A 16,002-nucleotide genomic window follows, 5' to 3' on the forward strand; every position below is an offset into this window, starting at 1 on the left:
GGTGAAGGACATGGGCAGCAGGGGGCAGCACAAAGGTCTTGGGCATCTGTGGGGCTGAGTAGCCATAGAAAACAAGGCCAGCTACTTGCCCGGAATGGAACTTGTGGCAGGTTACTTTGCAGCCCCGTGGCCTCAGTGTGTACATCTGTTCATGGAGATAACAACACCTGCCCAGCCCCCCCAGTGCTGTTGTGAGGATGGTAGATGAGATAAGTTCGAAGGACCCTGCCAACCCAAAATGTCTAGGAGGGGAACTTGGCCATGTCTCAGGCTGCCCTGAGAATGAGGTCAACGTTTAGGAATCAGCTCTGGGGTCAGGGGTCCCAGGAGGAGGTAGAGCCCCAGGATCTGGACTGGAGCCCCCTGTCTGCAGTGAGGGTTGGTTCTAAAGGCCAGAATGGGGCAGCCTTGGCTGCTGTCCTGTAATGTCTTAGGTGCCTGGAGCTCTAGGCTCTGGTGGAGCAGGGACTGGATATAGATCAGAACTATCTCTAGTGAGCGGTTGACACAGCACAGAGTATTATAGCCCAGGAGGTACCTTGTGGTTAGCGGGGAAACACCTGCGCAGGGACAGGTCCACCTCGACTCCTCCCAGCTGGTCTGGGAGACAGACCTGGAAGAACACCTGTTTCTAGTTAACCTCTGGTTTCTACCTGGCCTCTCTGAGCCTCAGTTTCCTCATCTGAAAGAGGAGATACCCACGTCTGCCTTGCTGAGTCGCTGTTGGCACATGTTAGGCGCTGGGTAACGGGAGTTGCTGCTGGTCGTTTGGACTCAGCCTGCTTGTGGGTGGAGTGCAGGCTCTGGGCTTGCCGACGCAGGAAGGGGGTTCTCCTGCCCCCTCCACGAAGGCAAACTGCTGACAGTGGCAAAGCCACGTTGCCATGCTTGGGGGAAAACTGCCTGGGTTTCGGGTTTAATAAAAAAAAAAGGGTATTTGGGTTTGGTTTCGTCTAGGGTTTGGCAAACGCGTGTAGTTCGCTTCTGCTTGCGGCGGGGCGGCTGCTTGGGTTCAGGTCCTGGCCGGGAACGCGCAACTAGAAGGGCTTTAGGACCCGGCTGCGCGGCTCCCGGACCCTGCGCGTCCCAGGTCCCCAGCCTCGGGCGGAGCGGCATGAATGAGATGCTGGAGGGGATGGGACTCAAAGGGCTCGCGGTGGAATAGCTCTGCCGTCGCCAGGCAACCGCCCTGACGCAACGCAAAAAAAAAAAAAAAAAAAAAAAAAGTCCCTTAAAAAAAGAATAGTGCTGAGAATTCACTGGAGCACGAGAGAAAGGGCGGCAGAAGCCGGCTCAGCCCCCGAGGCCGTGGCCAGAGGCTGCGGAGCCGGGAGCCCGCGTCGGGAGGAGGAGGCGGGGACCCTGCTGACACCCCTGGAAGGGGCCGCGGAGCGCCGGCGAAGGTGGGTTCGCGGAGGGGCGGGGACGTTCCCAGGGCTGGGGGCCGGGCTGGGGGTGATGTGGCTGGGGAAGGGACTCAGAGCGCCGCAGGTCCCCAGGGCAGACAGTGGCGGGGAGCAGCCCTGCCCGGGGCAGGGGGAGTATCGATTCCAAAGCGCCCTGGAGGGGGCACCCCGCGCCCGCCCGCGGGAGAGCGGGGTCCTGCCTCACCCGCTCCTGAGGGCTCACTTCCTGCAGGGGGAGTGGGACAGTGGTGGCTGGATTCCATCTCCCATCTCCCTCCTGGCCTCTTCCAGCCTTAATATCTAGGTGGAGATTTGGGGTTCGCGGTCTGAGAGGGAGGAGCCCCACTCAGTCTCTCCAGGTCTGCTCCCAAACCGCTGGTCATCTCCAAGCCCGCCGTATCCCCTCTGTCTACTTCAGGCTGGGTGACATGGAAGTTCCTGGCCCCAGCATGCAATCCCCAACTCAGGAGAAGTGACCCAGGGCACTTGGGCCCAAGGGTGCTCTGAAGGGCTGAAGCCAGTGTGGGCAGAGGGAACTGCCCAGCCCAAGGGCCCTCCAGGAGTGAGCAGGGCAGCGTGAGGCTGGGCACCCCTGGTCACTGGGAGACAGCAGGAAGGTCTGTGGTTCCAGGCAACGGGGCGGGTGTCTCTTTCCACCAAGTCAGGTTGGATGTGTTCTGCTTTTTAAAAAATCTCTTTCCATCAACTTAGGTTGGATGTTCTGCTTTTTAAAAAACCTCTTACTGCCTGTGTCTGGTTTTCATTCTCCATGGTGTGTGGTTCCTCCTGAGAGGTCTGGAAGGTGGGATGGTCCTAAGTTGGTGGTCCACGGCTGCTGTCTTAAATCCACAGGCAGGTTGTCCCAAATTGTTTCCACCAACTCCCAGCCGTTCCTGGTGAGCGCCGGATGAGGTGAACCCAGGTCCTCATCAACAGGGTGATCCCTAAAGTGCCCAAGGGAGACAAGGCTCTAAACCAGCTGCCCCTCTGATGCCCTGGAGACAGTCCTGCCGCCCACCAGGCAGGGGATGGAGTGTAGAAAGTGCTGGGCAAAGTGCTGAGAGAGCAGAGGTGGCCGAGGCGTGTCTAGCTGGACTGCATCCACAGGATGGGAGCTTCTGCCAGCGTGTGTTTAAGGGGCTTGGCAAAGCAGCCACAAACTGTATAGTGGATGAAGATGACAGCTCTTCCCTGAGCACATTTACCCATCAGGCACTGTGCGAGAAGCCTTCGCATCCACTGATCATTTTATCCTCACAATTGCCCTTTGAGGGGACATTACATCCCCATGTTGCCAACACAACTCCAAGAAATTCAGTAACTTGGTGCAGCTCACGTGGCTGGTGAAAGAGCGAGTCAGCCTCACGTGCCTGACTCCTAAGACAGTGCTCTCAAAGGAAGGCTGCTTTAGGAGATCCGAGGAGAGGGGCCCAGAGAGGGGGAAGAAGCAGTCACACCCAGACAAAATGAGAGCTGTGTGTCGGGGTCGTCCTGTGACCTGGGAAGGTCCCTTGCCATCTCAAGGGACCCGGTGGAGCCAAGAAAGCCATTTCTTGCATCAGGAGCCTGAACGGCTCTGCAGTGGGGGATGGCTTGCTTCAACCCTGCTCCCTGGAAGCAGAGAGAAGGGTCCTCCCTTGCCTCTCTTTTCCTCCTTGCCCAAAGACCCCCAACTTCTCATGCACTTGTTCCCGTATTGTCCTCCCAATTACATGCATGGATTTCCACTAAATTAACAGTCTCACTTCCATATCTACCAGCTTGGCCTCCCTCCAAGAGGGACTCTGGCAGGCAAGTAAATTAAGGCAGTGCCTAACTATTTGCTGAGAGAGATCCACAGAGCCCCAGGCCAACAAGGGAGAACTGCTTGGCAGGCTCCTCACACGCTCGGGTGGTTTTCTCTAGGTAAATTTTGCTAGTGGAAATCTCCCTTGGCCCTGCAAGAGTGTCTGGAATTCCCAGAACCCTCTGGGAGCTGTGTTCTCTCTGGCAATGGCTCTCTGCTTGATTGGGGTGTTGAGCTACTTGCAAAGGTGGCAGATGAATGATAATCTGAGCAGTTTACTGCCTGGTTTACAGACTAGGGGTGGGGGAGTTCTCATTCACTAACTGGAAATCCTTTAGGATTAACCAGCATGGCTCTTAATGAGCAAAGGTACCCTGGGTTTGGATTGGGGTGAGGAGAAAGGAAGGAAAGGCAAATTCTCACGCAGACCTTGAAGGTCTGAGGGTGGGCTAAATAGAGAGCAGTGGGCTGTGGGAGCAGGAGGAGAGACTGGAGGTGAGAAAGGGTTTAGAAGGAACTCTGCGATCATCCTGTAGAGTTTGAGCTGCCACGGAGGGTCAAGTTGCCAACCCGAGTTTGGAAGGCTGCAAATGTCAGCTTGTCTGCGGTCAGGACAGTCGCCCTGGTGCGTGAAAGCCCAGCGCTTCCCCACCCTGACTCTCCCCGCCATTCTCTCTGGAGAGGTGTGGGAGAGGAAGGAAAGATAAAAAGAGAGAAGATGAGCAAGAGGAGAATTTAGAGGCTTGTGCTGGCCCACACCCATCTCCTTTCCTCTTAAACACTACCCCCGTACCCACCGCCACCCCACAGTGCTCACCCATGACAAACTCCTCAGAGAAGGGAATGCAGAGAGCAGCAGCCCGTTTCCCTGCGGGTGGGCTCTCGTCTTTCGTGGGAGAGCGTAGTGAGCGCCCCAGCACCAAGGGCCTTCACACCAGGTCCCCTGCCCAGCAGCCTTTGCAGAGCCCCAGGAAGAGGTGGGGGGTTCAGCTTCTCCAGGGCACAGAGGCCCCCTTTCTTCAAGGTGATCTCTTTAGTACAGCCAGAAATTCCCCTCGGTGTCCTGATCCAAATGTAGGAGCTGGTAATGGGTCCCCAAAGACTTCCTCATAGGGCTTGTCCCTTGGGACCTCGAAGGGAAAGTCCAGCTGGTTTTCCAGGTATGTAATGGCCCGGACAGTGACCTTGGCCATGACCAAAGCTTATTGAGGGCTGAGCAGCATTTCCTCATTCCAGGAAGCCAGCAGAGCCTCTGCGGGTGCATTTACAGGTGTGAGGCCCCGGGGACACTGTGGTACTCTGAACTGACCTAAACTGGTTTGGGCATGACTCCCCGGTTTTGTTATGTTGTGTTCTTTTGTATATTGTCTGACAGCAGCCACTGAAATAAAACTTTGAAGAAGGAGAAGGCAAACCTCATTGTCAGGTAGAATGAAAGCAAGCCTCACACCAAATTCTGCCACATGTGTAGAGATTTTATGAACAACTATTTATTAGCAAACAGGTCCACCAGAGTCCATACCACCTGTTCTGGGGCTGGTTGAAGTCACGACCATCTGTCTCTTTAGGCGCCCTGACCACACCTCCCCCGAGATCTCACTAGATCCCTTCACCTTGCTCTTTCAAGAGTCAAGAGTGGTTCGGGGGCCACCCACGTAACCGAGTAGTTAAGTTCGCGCGCTTCGCTTCGGCAGCCCAGGGTTTTGCCAGTTCAGATCCTGGGCGCAGACATGGCACCGTTCATCAAGCCATGCTGAGGAGGCGTCCCACATGCCACAACTAGAAGGACCCACAACTAAAAATATGCAACTATGTACTGGGGGGTGTTAGGGCAAAAAAGGAAAAATAAAATCTTTGGGAAAAAAGAAAAGAATGCCTCAAAGTTTGCCTGGCCAGCCTATATATCTTGAATACCTCTGTTTTCACCAAGGAGAATGCATTTCTAATATTTACTCTACTAGTTATCAAATGCCTGGTGTTGAGCAGAGAGAAAGACAGCCAAAGCACTTGCCATAGCCCCTCTGGACTGGGGACCCCCTGCACGAGGGGGCCAGCCTGGGAGTGGGAGTCCCGATTAGAATGCACCCTTGTTGAATGCAGCTGGTTGCAACTAGCCGGAAGATAGCACAGAGAACGTCTCACCATCTCTGTGAAGGGTTTTAAGATCAGTAATAGACATCCTACCAAGGAGGCATAAGACAAGGGTCCTGCCCTCAAGGAGTGTGGAGTCTGGTTAGGATTGCAGACGAGAGAAGACGATCTGTGCAGCCCAGATCCTGGGCTGACAGTAAAATGATCTTCTGCACATTCTGGAGCACACAGATACACAAGACCTATCTTTAAGGGTTTGACAGCCATCCCCCCTTTCGATAGGCCAAGGAGAGGTCCAGCCGAGCACTGTCATGGGTGGAGGTGACAGTCCTGTTAGAGGCATAACTGAGAATTCACATATACTCACTGGATCCTTCCAAGGCTTTGAGGTGGGTTCTGTTATGATCCCCATTTCATGGATGAGGCACCTGAGGCCTAGGGAGTTAAACTGATTACCCAAGTTCACAGAATTAGCGTCAGGACTGGGCTGTCCACCCGCGTCCACCAACACCCAGCCCTGCCACTACCAACCCGTCTCTCTCTCTTTCTCCTGCTCCCAGTTCCTTCCCTCTCTGAGTTAGGAACTCAGGCAGCTCAGCAGCCCAGCCAAGCTGACAGTCAAGCTGACACAAGTGGGGAGCAGGGTCACACATCCCACTTTCTGTTCTGCCTATGCGGTGCCTGAGCCAAATGTCCCCTCCAAGCCCCACTGCGGGTGCTGTGCTGCACCTTGGGTTAGCTGCAGGCAGAGCTGGACATGCTGGGAACCACCTCCTCCACCCGAGTCCTTGGGAAGCTCCCCCCACAAACACAGGGAAACGCTGAGACCCTTCCACCCTGAGAGGTCAGCACGCCCAGCCGGAATCTGAAGGTGGAGGGGCTTGCATAAGCACGGAGCACACCATGAAACTTCTTAGGAAGTCCTTGCAAAACCAATGGGCTTTGGGACTTGCAAAGCAGAGTGAAATAGAAAGCAAAGCGTCAGAACAAATCCCATTCGAGTGGGACTTGGTTGATTCTATTTATTTGAAGTTGGAGCCAATTATCCTGTGGATTTGGATAGCCTTAAATCTGCTTTGTCTGGGCACTGAAACAAATGCCAGTTGGGGCATCCTTTGGTGGGCCACACCCTACGGGGGGAGGAGGTACCTCCCCAGTGTCCTTAGCTGTGAAACGGTACCCGGAGTTTCAGTCAGCTGTGAAATGTTGCCTGTTCTTGTAGCCGGAAAACCCAGTCGAACTGCGTTCTGCTTTGATCTCTGCAAATTGCTTTAAAGGCCATTCTGTGTCTGCTTTCTGCCCCCTAATCCCTGCTGCCATGGCCTTTGGCCAGAAAAATCCTGTGGTCACATGCAGCGGTCGGCAGGCTGCCTCAGCCCCCTCCTGGACATCTCTGCCTGGTCAGGCGTTTTCGTGGAAGGAGCCTCTGCTTCAGACTCTGCGTTTCCCATGGCTAATTCTGCCTTCCTTCCTCCCCCATTGCACTGCTGGATTCTCAGGCACCTTTCTCCCTGCCTGTCACAGCACAGCAGCCCTTTCCCAGGGCCTCGCAGCCCTGGAAGGGACACAGTGGTGGCAACTCTGGGTGGCCCAGCAGCAGTCCCGAGTTTTCACCTCTCTTTCGGTGAGGCAATAAATTAGATTGATGGCTCCCAGGAGCTAGGGCCTCTCTCCCCACCAACAGGCAAGCACAACTCTTTCTTGGCGATTTTCTCGGCAACTTCTTTCACCGGGCAAAACGATAAAGGTTTCCCCATTCCCAGCCTTACAGCAGGAGGCCTGTGTGTCTGATCTCAGCAGCCAGGAACAGAGCCCATCAATTATTCAGCATGGACTGAGCACTTTGAATGTGCAAAGGTCTTAACGAGAATTTTTATAGATTCTTGTCTCACAATATCCCAGGGAGGCAAAGCAAGGTTTCCTCATATTCTAAACAATGGAAGCTCAACTTGGAATCAGAAGATGTTGGTCCAAGCCCAGCCAGTCCCCCAAACAGTGCTGTGTGACCCTGGGCAAGTCTTGTGACTTCTCTGGTTTGTGGTTTCTCTGTGGTATAACTCTCAGGAAGGCCTCTCCAGCCTGGTCCATCGTGTGTGTGAAAAACATTTGTAAACCGCAGTGTGATTTCAAAATGTTTGTGATCGCTCTTGCTCTTCCAGGGGTGGAAACAGAAGCCTTGAATGATAAGTTGAGGTGCAATCATTAGCAGAGCACATTGCAAACTGAGCTTCGCTGGGAAACACACCTGGAAGAACGCAGGTAAGTGGGTCTCTCTGCCCCCCACCCCCGTGGGTGCAGCTCCGGGACATGGCGACAACCCCCCTGGCTGCTGTGGTCTAGACTCTGCGCATGTTTGTCAGGGTAGAAGGAAGTGTGGAGGCCATTGCACTCAAACTGTGCATTTCTCAGGGGAGAAGCAGAAGCCCTGAGAGGGAAGTGAGGGGCCGCAGTCACTCAGGGTGGGATGGGCCCTGAGCTGACTCCCAGGCCAGGGGCTCTTTTCTCTCCCACCAGGGCCGGGTCTGTCCAAAATGGTTGCCTCATACCCATCCCCAGCAGCAGTGCTGGGACCTCCCTTGGGGAGTGGCCTGAGGCTGCCTGGAGCAGGAAAGTGAAGGGGAGAGAGGATCACAGCCCATCGAGGCTCCCTGCCCCTTCTGGGGTCCCGCACTGGGCCTCACACCCATCTGCCCATCCTCCACACTGGCAGCCTCAGGTCTAGGCATGAAGCTGCCCCTGGGACTGGCTTGGGAGCCCCCCACCCAACAGAAACACCGTGGACAGATCAAATGAGGTCTGTCCCATGCCAAGCACGCCGCTCTAGTTCCAAGAAATCACATGACTTTTATGAGGAGGGGGTTCGCGTTGTGAATGGGGGAACCTTCCTTAGGCTCAGGTCTTCCTGCAGTCCGCTCCTGCCCTGAGAGAAAGGCTCCTGCCTCGGAGAGAAATCCTCACGCTGCAGTGGCTTCGCTTGCCAGTGTCAGCAGAGAGGGACTCCAGTCTAGGTGCTTGAGTCCCATTCTCCTCACCTGCCCAGATCAATTTTACAGGAAAACAAAGCATTGCCATAAGAATATTTAAATGCTATTATTTGCCCCTGGGAGTTGTAAGAATGCTGGGCTTTAAGATATGGAAACACTGAAAGGACTTGTTCCTGTCACTTTTCTACTTATGAAGCCATTTGGGGACATGGTCACAATGGTGGAGTTGAGAAGACTGGGGCCAAAATGGTGATCCCTTCACTTGCCTTCGTCTGACCTGTAAAGTCGGGATAATTCTAGTCCTATCTCAGGGTCATTTCAAGGGCTCAACTAGACATTTGCACAGTGCCTGGCACACAGTAGCCACTGGTTCTCGTCCCCTCTTCCTCTTGATTCTAAGAATTTTCATTTATCTCCATCTTCGGATAGAGAGAAAATGGCCATTTATATATTTCTTTTCTTTATATAGAAAATATACATTAAAGTTGAGCTGGTTATACCAAGCAAATAGCTATGAGAAGTATGGGGAAGAACTGGAGACAGACTGCCTCGAGGACCTCACAATCCAGTGAAGCTGGGTTACACAGGCCTTTTTGATGGCAAAGGACAGAAGCCCAGCTTAAATCAGCTCAAGCGAAGGAGTGAAGGTGTTAGTGCATAGAATTGGGAAGTTTAGGTCTTTGGGCACGGCTGGGTCCAATGGATCAAAAGATGTTGTCAGGTCTCTCTCTCTTTCTTCTTCCCGAAGGCTTATTCCTTCTTCCTGCAAATGGGCTTTCTCCATGAGGCTGAGAAAAATGGACCCTGGAAACTCCAGGTTTCTATCCTCCCAGCTGAGCTGTTGCAGCTGAAAAGATACCCTATTTCTCCAAGTGTCTATATTTAAATCCCATGACAGTATTCAGATTGGCCTTGTGCATATCCATTGGACCAGTCACTATTGCCAGGGTAAGGGCTAACTGATGTCTAAGCCTGGATCATGTGAGCATTCCTAGGGGTGGGGGTGATGGGCAGAGACTGACTCACAGTCCCTTCAGAACCACCTGGAATGATGCAGGGGTGGTCCCCACAGAAGAGGGGGCTCAACTAAGACATATCTGTCCACCTAACAGGTTCATCAGAGATGTAACTAGATGATAGGATTCAAGGAGATAAATGGTCAGTCCATCAGACTGGTGCAGAAAAGTGCTAAAAAATATATTTGGAGAGGAAGTGCTCAGTTCCATTCAGAAAGAGCACAGAAGACTGGAGAATGAGCTGGTGTTTGAACTAGGGTGGAAGACTTAGTCAAAGGCAACCATGTGGTTATGGGGAAAGGATAAAACGTAAAGTTGAGATCAGCCTCCCAAACCACCCCTGCCCCCCGATTCAGACTCACTAGAAACATTCTGACCTTGAAAGCCTTACCCACGACCCCTCAGGAGGTCTCCTGTAGGCAGGAGACCATCTAGAGGTGGGAAAACTCTGGCTAGAATCTGTTCACTGATTCACAGCATCACCATCCTCAGCATTTATTGAGCATTTGCAGAGCCTTGTGCTCAGGACACAACAGAGGAAGTAATCCCCTCCCCATGGAGGAACTAGACATCTGGTCAGGGAGAGAGGACACTCCCACGGCTCCAGGTTGTACACTGTGCAGTGGGCGTGATGGAAGCCAGTGCTGGCGAGAACATTCAGAGAGGAATGGCCTGGAAGGTGGGGTGTCCTCGAGAGCTTTGGGGGCAGGCAGCCCTCAGCTGAGCTCTGAGCCAGAGCTGTAGACTCAGTGAGGGGGAGCAAGTTCCCAGGTGGGCCAGTGATGGACAAAGGGATAAAACAGACTACCCAGGAAGTCCTTCCCTCATTCATTCAATGAGTTGACTCAACACTTACTGTGTGTTGGGCACTGCTTGAGCGCTAGAGTCACGGTTGTGAAGAAGAGAAAGTCACTGCCCTACAGGGGTGAGACACATGACAAACAAGTAAACAAATCTCCGTATAACATCATAGCTAAGAGTGATAAGAGCTATGAGGAAAAATGAAGCGGGGACATCTTGATAGGATGGTCTGAGCTGGTCTCTGTGTGGAGGTGACACCTGAGCAGACTTGAGTGACATGGGTGCATGAGAGCAGGGAGAAGTCAGTTGATGGAGCCGAGGCTCGAAGGCAAGGAGCACAGCCTCAGACTCTTAGAAGAAATGGCTGGATTCTTCACAATGGTTTGCTGCTTGGCAGAGTAATCCACGTAGCAAAGGGATGGCTTCCAGGAATTGGAAAATGGGGATTCTCCTGGGTGGGCAGTATGCAGCCCCTGCGGTGCACTCTGCCCTGGGGTGTAGATCATGGGTGCATTTGAGGAAGACGCCACTGTCACGCACAACCCTGATACCTCCCCGCTTCCCTTACTAGCGTCCCCCACCACACACGCAGAGCACACATGCAACAATATAACCCACCCCTACACCCCCCCCCACACACACACATATATATAATGTCCCAACACAATTCGCCCCCACCACGCACACACAATTGGTGTCAAGGGTCGGGTCCCTGCATGATGTCATTCCCCCGTCTCAGGCACTTCCAACACCGGCTCCAACCAAGACCGAGACCTCGAATAAAGATGAGCCTGGAAAGATGATCTGTCTATCTGTGTAGGGCCAACCAGCGGGTGTCCCCTCCTGCTTCAGTCACCATGGCAATGTCTGACAGGAGGGAAAACACGCTCTCTGGCAGCTCCTCCCAGCTCCCTGGCTCCTGTGAGCAGCTGCTCTGTGGGGCGCAGAGCTGTGTCCCCCAGCCTCTCAGCCCCAGTCATTAGCGCTCCCAAAAGTTTGCTGAGCACAGAAGGGATTCCACAGCTTCCATCGGCCACCGGAGGTCAGTCCTGAGTCCCGCCCTGGGCTCTCCGGTTAAGATAAGCATCGCGGTTTTATGATTAAACCTGGACCAAAGAGCCTGCCTTGTCACAGCTCTGCCTCTGCGCCCCAGACCTACTGACCCCTCACCCACCTGGAAAAAAAGGGATTAGCTGCTTTAGAAAAGGAAAGAAAAAGATTCAGGTGTGAGTTCTGGCCTGAGCCACGCTGAATTTTTTTTAAGTTTATAAAAAGCATTATAGTCTGCACCCAAGCCCTTTCCCCTCACTCTCGTTTCACCCTTGCTATGGCTTTGCAGAGTGGAACAAATGGAGGCTGGAATGAGCCCATTTTCAAAACAGGGGCCCGAGACCCAGGCAGGTGGGGCGAGGTGACTCTTCAAGTCTCACAGCTCCCGTGGGAGTTGGGCTCCGGCCTCAGAGTGCAGACCCACAGCCCGGGGAGCTGGGGCCCCCTGGGCCTTGCTTTCGCCTTGGGTAGAAGGTGGGGCTCTGTGGCTCTGCTGAGAGGTGGGAGGTGGACCTGACTTGGCTTCCAGTCACTGCTGTGCACACTGTCTGAGGCCCTGCCCACTGTCCAGGCTGGCCCTGGCCTCCAGCAGCAGAGCAGTGAGTAACAGACAGTTGCAGGGGTGGGTGGTGGTGTGAAGGCAGGAATGGACCCTTAAGACGTCCTGTCCCCCAAGACCTGCCTTGCTGAGGAAACTCAGATCCTGTTGGGGCCTAAGCCACGGTGTAGCCAATTCTTCACTGCAGAAATGTCCCCACAGGAGACAGACCACAGCAGTGGCGCCCACTGCCAGTCGCTCTGTGTCCCTCACTGTGTCTTCTGCCACCTCTCTGCTCATTCACCTCCTCCCTCCGGTGGCCGTCGCGCTCCTGAGGCAGGCCAGGGGGTCACTCCCTGAAAGAGAGCGGCTCTGTTGAGTGTGCTGCATGTGTCACCAAGCCTAAAGCCAGAGCATGCCAATTTATGCACAAGGACCCGTGGGTGGCACTTCTGCTAGAAGGAGCAGTGTAAGTGTAAATTTACACATATGGAAAATTGTCACTACGTCCTCATCAGGTGTTGCCCGTAATAGATGGTAAATTAGGAAACATATGAACTATGAAGGCAGATGGACTGTCAGTAAAACTTCTTTAAGAGGACAGTGGTCATCACCCTGTGGTTCTCAACTGGGGGTGGCACCACTCCCACTCAAGGGACACATGAAAACATGGGGAGGGGAGCCTTTTTTCATTGTCATACTATCTTATGACACTACTTAGCCCTCAGTTATGTATTTTGTCTTTCCAAATGAATTGTACGTCCACCCTCATTTCGGTGAGGGTTCTTGGTTGTAAGCAACACAAAATGACCATATTGTACGGTGTTCACAGAAGTGGGAGGAGGTAAAGACCCAAGGGAGAAGACAGGCAGAACCCGGGGCACCTCCAAAAAACAGAGAGGTGGAAGGCCGAGTAAATTAAATGCTCTGAGACCAGCTCAGTGGAGTGCTAGGTTTTTACTCACACGACACTCTCAGAACACTTCTGACACCAAAGGTGTGAGTTTTCCACACCAAACAATTCTCCAGTTCTCTGCAGACACCAACTGGGTGTCCTACAATTTAAGGTAATTTTGACACTATCTACCTTAATTTAGTGTCGGATCTCACAAGTTAAGGGCTCAGTCCCACAGACTGCCCCACACCTGAGATGCCAATTGCTAATCCCAGGTTGTCATCTGTATTTCTGACCTACTGGCTATAAATTGGGACTTGCCCATAACCCCCTCCTCAGATTTAGTAATTTGCTAGCATGGCTCACAAAACTCAGGGAAACACTGACTTACATTTACTGGCCAGAGGGAAGAGGTGTCTATGGCAAGGTATGAGGACCAGGTGCAGACCCTCCATGCCCTCTCCAGGCCCCACCCTCCCAGCACGTCCACCTGTTCACCAACCTGGAAGCTCTCTGGACTCCTTCGGTTAGCGTTTTTATGGAGGTTTCATTATGTGGGCAAGATTAATTAAATCATTGGCCACTGGCAATTGATCTCAACTTCCAGGCCCTCTTCCCTCCCCAGAGGTCGGAGATGGGGCTGAAAGTTCCAACCCTCTGATCACGGGGCTGGTTCCCCTGGCAACCAGCCCCCACCTTAGGGGCTTTCCAAAAGTCACCTCATTAACATAAACTCAGTGGGGTCGAAAGGGGCTTGTTATGAATAACAAAAGATGCCTCTTTCACCTTTGTTGCTCTGGAGCTGTTTCAAGGACTGGGGGAGAAAAACAGTGTAATAAGAAACACTCCTATCCCTCTCATCAGTTAGGAAATTACAAGGGTTTTAGGAGCTCTGTGTTGAGAACTGGGAACAGAGACCAAATACATATTTTCTGTTATATCGCAATACCGTACCCTCCAACAGTCCTTAGCGACAGGATTTGGCTAAGATGCTGCTACCTCCCCTGCACTTCACGTCTGCCTCCGAGGCTCGCCATGGCCGCAATGAACCCTAACCGGCCCTCCTTCCTGGCCCCACGCCTACCAGATTGAGGGGCCTGGCCCTGGGCATCTGATTGGCTAAACTCGAGTCACAAGCTCGCACCTGGTGGCCAGAGCACTACACAGCCAGGGAGGAGGGGGTCATGATCCTCTGGTTTCAGAGAAGAGGGGTGCCCAGCCTGTCCGCTGTCCGCACAAAATGAGGAGCTGCCTACAAACAGGATATGGAGAACAGACAAAAGACAAATATCAACAAATATCTGCCATGTTATTTTATATTCTTTGTCCAACGCCTGCTTATGTTGGTTACAAACGGCAGAAACCCAGTTCCAAGTGTAAGCGAGAGGAAACCACAGGCTATATAATCAAGGTCAGGTGACGTGGCTTCCAGTAGGGCCGAACTGAGGGCCTCAAATGATCTCATCTGCTTGGTTTCGTTCCTCAGGCAGACCCTCTCCCTCTGGTGAGCAAGATGGCCCCCACAGCCCTGGCCGGCATGGAGCACAGAGGGCTTCCGGATGGTTCTGGCACAGAAACCCAGGAGGGTTCTTGTTGGCTCAGCTTGCGTCATGTGACCACCCTGAGTCGAGAGAGGGAACGTCAGTCCCACAGGAAGCACACAGAGGGGCTCCGCACAAGAAAGATAAATGCTCTTTCCGGAGGAGGGAGGGGATGCTGGGTGGAAATTGCCTCACGATACTGGACCCAGAGGAGGTGCTCGAGCTGGACCTGTGGTGCTGGTTGCCCTCTCCCAGTCCTGGTACCCAGTGCAGGGCAAGGCTATTCCTGTCTTCCCAGGGCCTGCTAGCCTGTGTCCAGGACTCTAAGGTCAGCGCAGGTCCCATGAGGACAGGTGGTGAGGGAGTCATCACAGGAACCCCTGGTCTCCTCTGCTTCTCTGAGTCTGTCCAGACCGGCTCAGACTTGAGCAGGTATAGGCCGCAGCGAGTGGGGCGGGGTGGGGGGAATCTGTTCCGTTTACTCATTCATTCCACAACCATTTAGGGTGAGCAGCACGCCGCTAAGTGCTGGAGTTTCCAGGGTACAAAGTCCGGTTCTCACCTTCACGAAGCTCGGAGTCTGGGCAGAGGAGACCATAATGAAAGTCCCCAATAGAAGTGCTATGGCTTGAAAGGGCTAGTAAGCCCAGTGGTTATGGGCCGGGCTGGAGCCAAGGGCTTCAGGTCCCAGCCTCCCCCCTTATTCTTCCTGTGACCTCGGGCAAGCTCCCTGACAGTCTGTGCTTCAGTTTCCTCATCTGTGCAATGGAGACAATGATAACACTTGTCTCGTGGGCTTGGTCTGAGGATTCAATGCGTTCGTACATGTACAGCTCTTACAACAATGCCTGGCTCGGTGCGCTCTGAGTAAGCCTTAGCTCGTATTGTTGTGATGACATAATTGTTTGTCCCGTGTGCTCTCGTTGCATCCCAGGCACACACAGCTTGGACGAGTCAAGGAAAACTTCCTGAAGGGGAAAACCCCTGAGAACTGAGGTGTAGAAGGGAGGGAAGGGTGTTCCAGGCTGAGGGAACAGCTTGTGCAAAGTCACAGGGGGTGTGAAGAATGTGGAATTCAGTGGGATGGGTTGGTTGGAGAGACTGTGTATTATGAAGAAGAAAGGGAAGGGTTCTAGGGAGGAACCCCAGACTGGAAGGAGCAGGCACGAGCCTGTGGGTCCAAACAGAGAGAGGTAGCTTTCGAGTATCTCAGGAGAACGTAGGGCAATAGGGAGGGAGGCAGCGCTGCCGGGCATGGCCTCCCACCTCCTTCCCCCTTGAGAGAGACAGAGAGAATGAGTCTCCTGCTCCCTGCCTCCTTCCCTGACTTAGGAGCCAATCCAGAAGGTGGGTTTGAAAGTTGTCCAAGTGAACAGATTAGGTCCTAATGAGACGAGTTGTTGGCTGAATGACTGAGCTGCACCCACCTGGCTCCCCAGGCAGCAGAGGAATTAGCTCATGGCTGGCACAGGCTCTGCTGTGGCAGCCACCGTGGGCCGGAGCGGGCCAGGCAGCATGTTTGAACAGCCGTCCCTCTGCGCAGCGTAGGTCCCCAGGCTCTGTCAGGTGACTGCTGCAAAAAGGCTGACAGGCTCTGGGGCTTGTCCTCTGCTGCAGGAATTTCGGGTTCCCCTGCAGCCCAGGGGCCTGCCTGGTGGGACACCCCTGAACCTAGTGGGACTACAGGCTGATCTTGTTTTTCCTGAGGCCCCTCGTCCTCCCAGGTGTGGCAGGGTCCTTGGTTTTCCTCGTTGGGCTCTCCACATTTACAAAGCCCAGGGGGAGAGAATAAGTGATGCTCCGCAGCAGAAAGGATGTGGGTCAGATGTGAAGAAAGCCTGTTGGCCCAGGTGTTGCAGGGCTCTTCCTCCCACGGCCTGTGCCCTGAAGTCCC

At 53.6% G+C, this 16,002-nt stretch overlaps 1 protein-coding gene across 1 annotated transcript in view; it reads left to right on the forward strand.

Annotated features, from left to right (window-relative positions):
• The first annotated feature begins 1,070 nt into the window (after positions 1 to 1,070).
• Positions 1,071 to 16,002, forward strand: part of FAM167A (family with sequence similarity 167 member A) — a 41,202-nt gene continuing 26,270 nt past the window's right edge. Inside the window, exons 1-2 of the mRNA XM_070505099.1 lie at positions 1,071 to 1,403; positions 7,443 to 7,542. The gene's annotated coding sequence lies outside the window, so the exon portion shown is untranslated. The remainder of the gene's footprint in view (positions 1,404 to 7,442; positions 7,543 to 16,002) is intronic.

The sequence above is a fragment of the Equus asinus genome, chromosome 3 (genome assembly GCF_041296235.1).
Source record: "Equus asinus isolate D_3611 breed Donkey chromosome 3, EquAss-T2T_v2, whole genome shotgun sequence".
Taxonomy (NCBI): Eukaryota; Metazoa; Chordata; class Mammalia; order Perissodactyla; family Equidae; genus Equus; species Equus asinus.